The following is a 7,973-nucleotide window of genomic DNA, read 5'->3' as shown; positions in this document are numbered from 1 at the left end:
AAAAAAAAAATGAACAGTCAATGTTCACAATACTTCCCTGGACTTAATAAAGATATCTTGACCAAATCATAAAGCTACAAACAGGAGAAAATCATTTTTAACATTATACTGCTTCTTGCAAAATTATAAATGATTTCACTTGTCTTTCCCCAAAATATTTCTTATATAAGCCTGTTGAGTTTGATATGATTATCTCAAACCTCACATTTATATATATATACATAAAGCCATTCAACAATATCAAGATACAAACAACTAATCATATTAAAATGGATCATCAAATACATTAAATTTGCATAAAATGAACTTCTCTACTTTCACTAAAATATTCTTTTGCCCAAGTCGAAGAAAGTTCAATATGAAAAGTATGAATAACAAGCTTTAAATCATTATGCGCCATAAAAGAGAATGAAATAATTCAAAAAAAGGATGCCCCCAACCAGCAGATATTAGAACGAAGGAGAAATTGTGTCATCCCTTTGATTTAGTTGTTTGTAAAATGGCTCAGAAATCATCTTACAATCCCAATCTTGCACTCTCAATTGTTAAGAAAATCTTCTTTTTATGATTTTGAAACCTAACAAAAGAGACTATAAGCATTGGAATCAAGAAAAAAAAGTATTCCACCATTTATTAGGTAAAACATCAATGTCCATTCTCCCCATAATATCGATGGGATTAAGCAAGGGAAGAATGAAATTTATGTCATTTGAATGTAACAAGTATTGCATTCTATCAAGATGAACTTTGCAAAAGATAATCACAAGGAGATGAGAAATCAAAATCATTATCCATTGAACATGTACACCACTAAAATATAAAGCACATATGTGAATGTGTTCTCAATATAATCACAAAATCTCGCATTAAATTGATGTTTCAACTTGAATGTGTATATTAATCTTCCAACAATTCTATATAAATCTGTGATGCTAATCATATGTTATACCAAAGAAATATTAACAGGTGCAAATTTTTCAACATGATCATTCACCTCTATATTGAATGCATATGAATGAGGCTCATGAAACTATTCAACCCATAATAATATATTAAGAACCAGCATATATATAACAACCCATTATATTTGAACGTTGGCATAATCTCATTATTGAACAAGTGAAAAAGTAACATGTATAATCCTATTGATAAGGTAAAGAAAAAATCACATCATACCCCTCCAACCAAAACTCATTATATGAAACACTTAACAAAATAAAGAAAAGAAGAAGCCAAAAATGTCTTTAGTTTTTAGAGACTTCATATTTGTCAACAAATCTAGTAAAGTAGACTATGCATTGGAAATATAAAGATGCTTTTGAGAATTCACTGTTCCATCATTCCACTAAGATATGGTTTGCTGGCATGAGGTAATTGTTTCTAGAATGATATATTCATGAATATGCATATGCCCATAATCATATTGAAATAAGGGCAATTGACATATTCATAAAGGTTCATCTTCTTTGACTGTTATCATAGAATTCATGCTGAGTAACAAGAATATCAAAATACACTTGTAAGCAACAGGGGAAGGCTGATTATCAAACATCATGAATAAGTGGTAAAATACTAAGCATATTAAATTCCCTTCATAGAAAAAAATTGATAAGAAATTTAATCTATTTATCAGATATATCGGCCACGAAGAGAAACAACTGCAGCTTTAGGATGTTAGACATAATTTGTGTTGGAATTTTGATTACAACTCTCCTGCTATTCCCTTCTCTAACACCACGACTAGAGGGTGAGAAGATCAAAACTATAGCATACCGGAAGGACGAAAGCTCTTGCTCTTCTCTCACTCTTCCGTTTGTTTGCCGAAATCGAACCCCAAAAGAGAGGAAAACCTAGGGTGAAATGATAGGAAGGATCCAAAATAGTTTTTGATCTTGATAATTTAAAAAAAAAAAATTTGATTGCAGTATATGTTCTTTGCCACTATTAAATGTTTAAATGGTAAAAGCAAGATAACACATCAGTTTCCAACTTATTTTTGACTCGAGATTTGTGCTTGATCAAGATAAATTTTTAATGATGCATCAGTTGTCCACCTATTTTCAGACCTCAAATCTCCAAAAGTCCAAAAATATTTGTCGCAACCTTTGAGAAATTTTTTGTGTGATTTAAAATTTGAAATTAATTCAAATTGGGCATAGAGGTCTCGAATAGCTCTAAAAGTGTCAAATTTGAGTCTGGAACATCAAAAAATAGTCACGGGAATCCAAAAAATGTCTGATTCAACCTTTCTAGGCCTAAAATTAGGAACAAAAATGGGCTGGGATGGACTGCAGGCCGCCTCCATTGGCTGACGGCCGCCGTCAACTATGACAGTCGCCGGCACCACCTGCCTGCATGTCGGCTAGCTGCTGGTACTGCACATATTCCTGGGCTCTGCTCGGCTAACTCGTGAGCCGCACGACTTTGCCCCTATTGGCCTTTTCGGGTCGGCGTGGCTGACATGGCCCACTACCCCTACTCCAACTATAAATTTCCCCCAAAGGGGTATGAAACTTTGCCTCTTCTCCTTTTCTTCTATATTCTTTCATTTGAGGCCTTCCCTTAGCCCTATACAGGCGGTATCCCCTATCTAGGCCCAGGGCCCCCTCTCTATAAGAAAGAGAGTCATCCCTCTTTTTCTTCTCTCCCTCACATTGAGTCATTCCCCTAGTCATATTCAGGGGATATCTCTTGTCCAGGTTTAGGCCCGCTCACTAATTAAGTAGGAATTTCTTCCTCCTCTTTCTCACACTGAGGAACTCCTCTAGTCTTATTTACGTGGTATCCCCTGTGCAGGTCTAGGGCCCCTAACTAAGTAGGATTTTCCTCCTTCTTTCCCACATATTAAGGTATTCCACTAGTCTTGTTCAGGTGGTATCCCCTATGCAGGTCTAGGGCCCCTTACTGAGTAGGAATTTCCTCTTCCTTTTTCTTTCTTCCCTCATGATGAGGTATTCCCCTAGCCTTCTTCAGGTGGCATCCCCTATCCAGGTCTAGGGCCCCATAATGAGTAGGAGTTTCCTACTCCTTCTTCTAGAGTTCATATAAAAGTCTTACGTTAGTTAGTGGAAGTGTAGCAATGGACAGAAGTCCGACATCGGGAGGAAGTCCACAGACGGGTGGAAATTTGGCATTAGGTAGAATCCCAATGAGAGTCTGGCAATGGGTAGTAGTCTAACGACTATAAAAAATTCAACATTGAATAGAAGTCCAACGACAGTTCATAGACAGGAAGTAGTCTGACGACAAATAAAAATTCTATATCAGGTAGAAGTCCGATGAGAGTATGATGATAGGTAGTAGTTTGATGACGGGTTAAAATTTTGTGTCGGGTAGAAGTCTAACGAGAGTCTGGCGATGGGTAGAAGTCCTACGATGGGTAGAAATTCAACGTCGGGTAGAAACCTAACAAAAGTTCGGCGACGAGTAGTAGTTCGATGATGGGCAAAAATTTGACATCGGGTCAAAATTTGATGAGAGTCCGATGACACGTTGAAGTTTAATGATGGGTAGAAATTTGGCATTGGGTAGAAGTCTGACGAGAGTCCGACAATGGGTAGTAGTCCAACGACGGGTAGAAATTTAGTTTCGGGTAGAAATTTTATGAAAGTTCGATGACAGGTAAAAGAGCGTAGGTCAATAGACTCCGCCAAATATATATGACTTAACTGAGATTGTATGTCAGTGTGTTTCTCGATGAATTTAACATATATGGAGGAGGACGAGAGAATTTACTAAGGATATATGACCTATTTGAGATTATACGCCAGAGTACTACTCGATGGTATCAACCTGTATAGAAGTGGTCGAGATAATCCACCAAAAATATTTAACCTATCCGAGGCTATATGTCAGATCCCTGCTCCATGACGTTAACCTATTTAGAAGAGGTCGAGAGAATCCACTAATGAAGTATGACTTATCTGAGATTGTATGTGCACTGCTCGATGACATCAACCTGCATGAAAGAGGTTGAGATAATCCACCAAGGATATTTAATTTATCTGAGGTTATATGTCAGAGCCCTGCTCGATAATATTAACCTATATGGAAGATGTCAGAACGAGTCCCCTTAGGATCGATCATCCAGTAATTAAGACATAATAAAGATTATGTATTTCTATAATCAAGGATTTAAGATTTGATTAATTTCCTCATAGGATGTTTGATATATCCAAGGTTGTATGTTAGAGCCATGTTCGATGAAATTAACATATATGGAAGAGGCCGGATCGAATCCCTTTGAGATCGATGTCTAGTGATTGAGACACAATAAAGATTGTGTATTTCTCGAATCAAGGATTTAAGATTTGATTGATATCATCCTAGGATGTTTAACATAACTGAGGTTGTATGTTAGAGTCCTGCTCGATGATGTTAACCTATATGGAAGATGTCAGATCGAATTCCCTTGGGATTGATCATCTAATGATTAAGATATAATAAAGATTGCATATTTCTAAAATTACAGATAAAAAGATTATATTCATTGATATTTTATTATTATTATTATTTATCCTTTTTAAAGAATGGGACAATATCAAAATAGAGTTAACAACACATTACTATATTATGTAAGAAAATATAACAAGTCCCTAGTATAACTTAGGGATATAATAGTTATACCATACTCAACACACAAGAGACACATATAGGGACAATACATCATTTAACTTGGAAGAAAATAATATGGACATTAGAGTGACACCCTACTTATCATAGAAGAGATACACAATGGCACATGAAAAGTAATAATACTAACACAAAGGCCTAAATTATGTAATTATTTATTCTCGCCAACCATTTAAATATTGTTTAATGGTTTCCTTTCCTATTATTGATTTTCCCCTAGTGCCTCATCTCGAGTAGGTGAATTTTGAATGAATTGTTGAATATAGCCTTGTCAGATAAGTCTCTCAATTTCATTTTTGAGTGGATTACATGCTTAGTGGTGTGCTCATGACAACGATGAAAATGACAATATTGATCCTGATTTCCTGTATTCAGCTTCAAAGAATTAGGCCACTTAATATTTTCTTGATCTCAAATGACCATCAAAACATTTGTTTGAGGGACATTGAGTGGTATATACTCATATTCTTGCTAAAACTCATGTCATGGCACTGGGGGTCTAGGAGGTAAGTTTTTCTTTCATTACAAGAACGAGTCCTCTATTGTAGGGGCATTTTTATGATTTATAAGAGTTTGCTTAAATTGCTTCCTGTGGATATTGATAAATTCATTTGCTGATATTTGTGCCTCCACACAATGGATCATGTCAACATATGAGGGAATCATGTCTTACATAAGTGCCGAGTAAAAGGGACCAAGATGAAGGCGTCCAAGAAAAGCTCCTCTTAGCCATTCATGATCTATTCATGAAATTTGTTGAGTTCCTATAGAAAATTATTAAAAATACTCCTTCAGTGATTCTCCTTCATTCTGGCAAATCTCATAAAGGTGGGAAGAATCCTTAGTAATTCTTTGATTGACAACAAATTATTCAATGAATATTTTGACCAATTTGATAAAGGTGGGGATTATTCTAACAGAGAGTGAAAATAACCATATTTATTCTTATCCCTTGAGGGTAGCAAGAAAAACTTGGCATAGAAGCGCATATGAGGCTCGCTGGATATGCATGATGGTCATATAGTGATTGATATACTAGTACAAGTCGGATGTCCTGTCGTAAGAATCAAAACACAGTTGTCTGAATCCTATCAAAATGGGATGTTGAAGGTTAGCTTCAGTCAGGGACTATGACTCCTAAAAGTTTCACTAACAATAGGGTTGTCTTATACGTCCCACAGGGAACTCCTTTTAGACAAATCTTTATAATTCATGATGTAGGATGTTATGAGGGAGTTCAACATTGTGTTGTCGGGCTGAGTCCTTAGGGATGTTTGGAGGAATGCAAGGCTGGAGACCTATGCGTGAAGGATGGGTAGAGCTTATTGTGTTAGCAAGCTCATTGTCTTAATGTTTCGGCGGATGCATCCTTGGTGGATGAAGAGGAATATCAACATAAAGATGTTCGGGTTAAACATCTTTAAGCCTTGGATGATCTTTAGGGAGAAGAATATCTTCCTATAGTGCTAGTGTCGGTTGCCTAGTCTCGCGCAGGAGTTGAAACATCTTATTATGAGATTCCTCCATCTTTCTGATATGATTTTCTAGGGAAGGTCCTGAAGTTCCTTCTCTAGTAGCATTTTTGCCCCCCAGGATAGAAAAAAGATGGATACTTGGTGTCCATGAGTTATAGATTGATTCTTGGATTGGTGTGAGTTAGAGCGAGAGGCTCCCAAGATGTAATTACTATGCCTGTTAGCCATCAAAGTGGTTCTTAGGATAGTGGGATTGAGTTTCCCACAAATAGCACCAAACTATTATGGGCTAGAGTATATGTAGCGATAGAGTTATAATCATACATCTTAGCATTATATGAATATCTAGCTCATACAAAAAGAATATAAGGTTTTTTACATGGAAAACTCTCGAAAGGGGGAAAACTATGGAGCCTGGCCTAGTTAAAAATGATTCCACTAGAATATAAGTAGATTACAAAGGGCTTACTCATCCTTGAGGGCGATCAGATTACAAATACTAATTATATGATTAAAATTTAGTGATAAACGGGGAAGAAAGTTCAGCGTCACTTGGTGGACTGGTAGAAGTCTTATGCTACTTGAAAATTCGGGCATTAGTTTGATAGCCTGGTGGTGGTTTGGCAGAACTTTAACATCTAGCGGTGGTGGGGTGGAAGTCTGATATTAAATGGTGGTCCGGCAAAACTCAGGGCCTCAGGTGGTGGTCTAACGGAGCTAACAACCTCAAGTGGTGGTCCGGTAGAGCTCAGGGTCTTAAGTGGTGGTCTGATGGAACTCCAGACAGTGGTCGAGGAGGCAGCGAGACAAGAGCAATCTCTGATCTCTCTCTTTTCTCCTAAGGTTTCCGGGTCCCTTTCAAGAGGAAGGAGGAGTCTTTTATAGATTTCTTAGAGTGGCATGACCCATAAATAGGAGGAAGATCAAGAGTAAACGGGGAGTGATATGGTCGAATGGCTGAAGTTGAATCCCTTGATCGTGGACCATTCATTAGACTTTTGTAGATCTTAATGATGTCAAAATTCCACGATCTTAGGCTCATTGGATTTGTCTCACCGAGTCGCTCGATTCGACTATAAGCATTTCATATTTGAAAACTATTTGGTAATCCAAATTATTATTTGAACCTTTTGACAGTGCTTTGGATCTTTCATTCAGACCCATTTGGGCACGGATTGAGTTGATTTTGGTGTCATTTGGTTTATATTTCTGAGACATTCAGTTTGACTATAAGTTTAATGAAATTGGAGTTCAGATGGTCTCTATTTTAATTTATGAAGTTTCCAACTTAATTTTGCCTCGAGATTCGTTCTATATCAAGATAATTTTTGATGGTATATCAACTGTATTAAATTAATTTGATTAAAATCAAATTAGTTTTGATTAATATGGGCTTCAGTTGACTCAACATAATAATCAATTGACTAAATTTCACTATCAACAATGACATTGGTATCCAATTATGCTTGAATAGAGTCAAATGAGACTAGACATCATCAAATTGAATTTACATGATCAGATTGACTTCAATTAACCCAATTGTGGTTCAATTTAATTTCAAAAAAGGGACAACGATAATGATTATGAATTTACATTTTTAAAAATTAAGGTTAATATTACCATAAATCTTCCCCCACCTACTATGTCATAAAAAAATTAGGTTTTATATACTTTTAGGGAAACACCCATAAATATAAGACCTTATAATTAATTATATTCCAATATAGAAGTTATCTCTTAAGAATATTCATGATTAAAGTAGTGAAAAATAATTATATATATTCAATGATATCATTTTTAAAATTTAGATAGGTTTAGGACAAATGAGAAGCACAAAACTTTAAAAGTCTAAAAAAAATCTCAAAA

This window comes from Dendrobium catenatum, unplaced genomic scaffold (assembly GCF_001605985.2).
Source record: "Dendrobium catenatum unplaced genomic scaffold, ASM160598v2 fragScaff_scaffold_1056, whole genome shotgun sequence".
NCBI classification, from domain to species: domain Eukaryota; kingdom Viridiplantae; phylum Streptophyta; class Magnoliopsida; order Asparagales; family Orchidaceae; genus Dendrobium; species Dendrobium catenatum.
The sequence above is the reverse complement of the archived record's forward strand: the minus strand, read 5'-3'. Positions refer to the sequence as shown.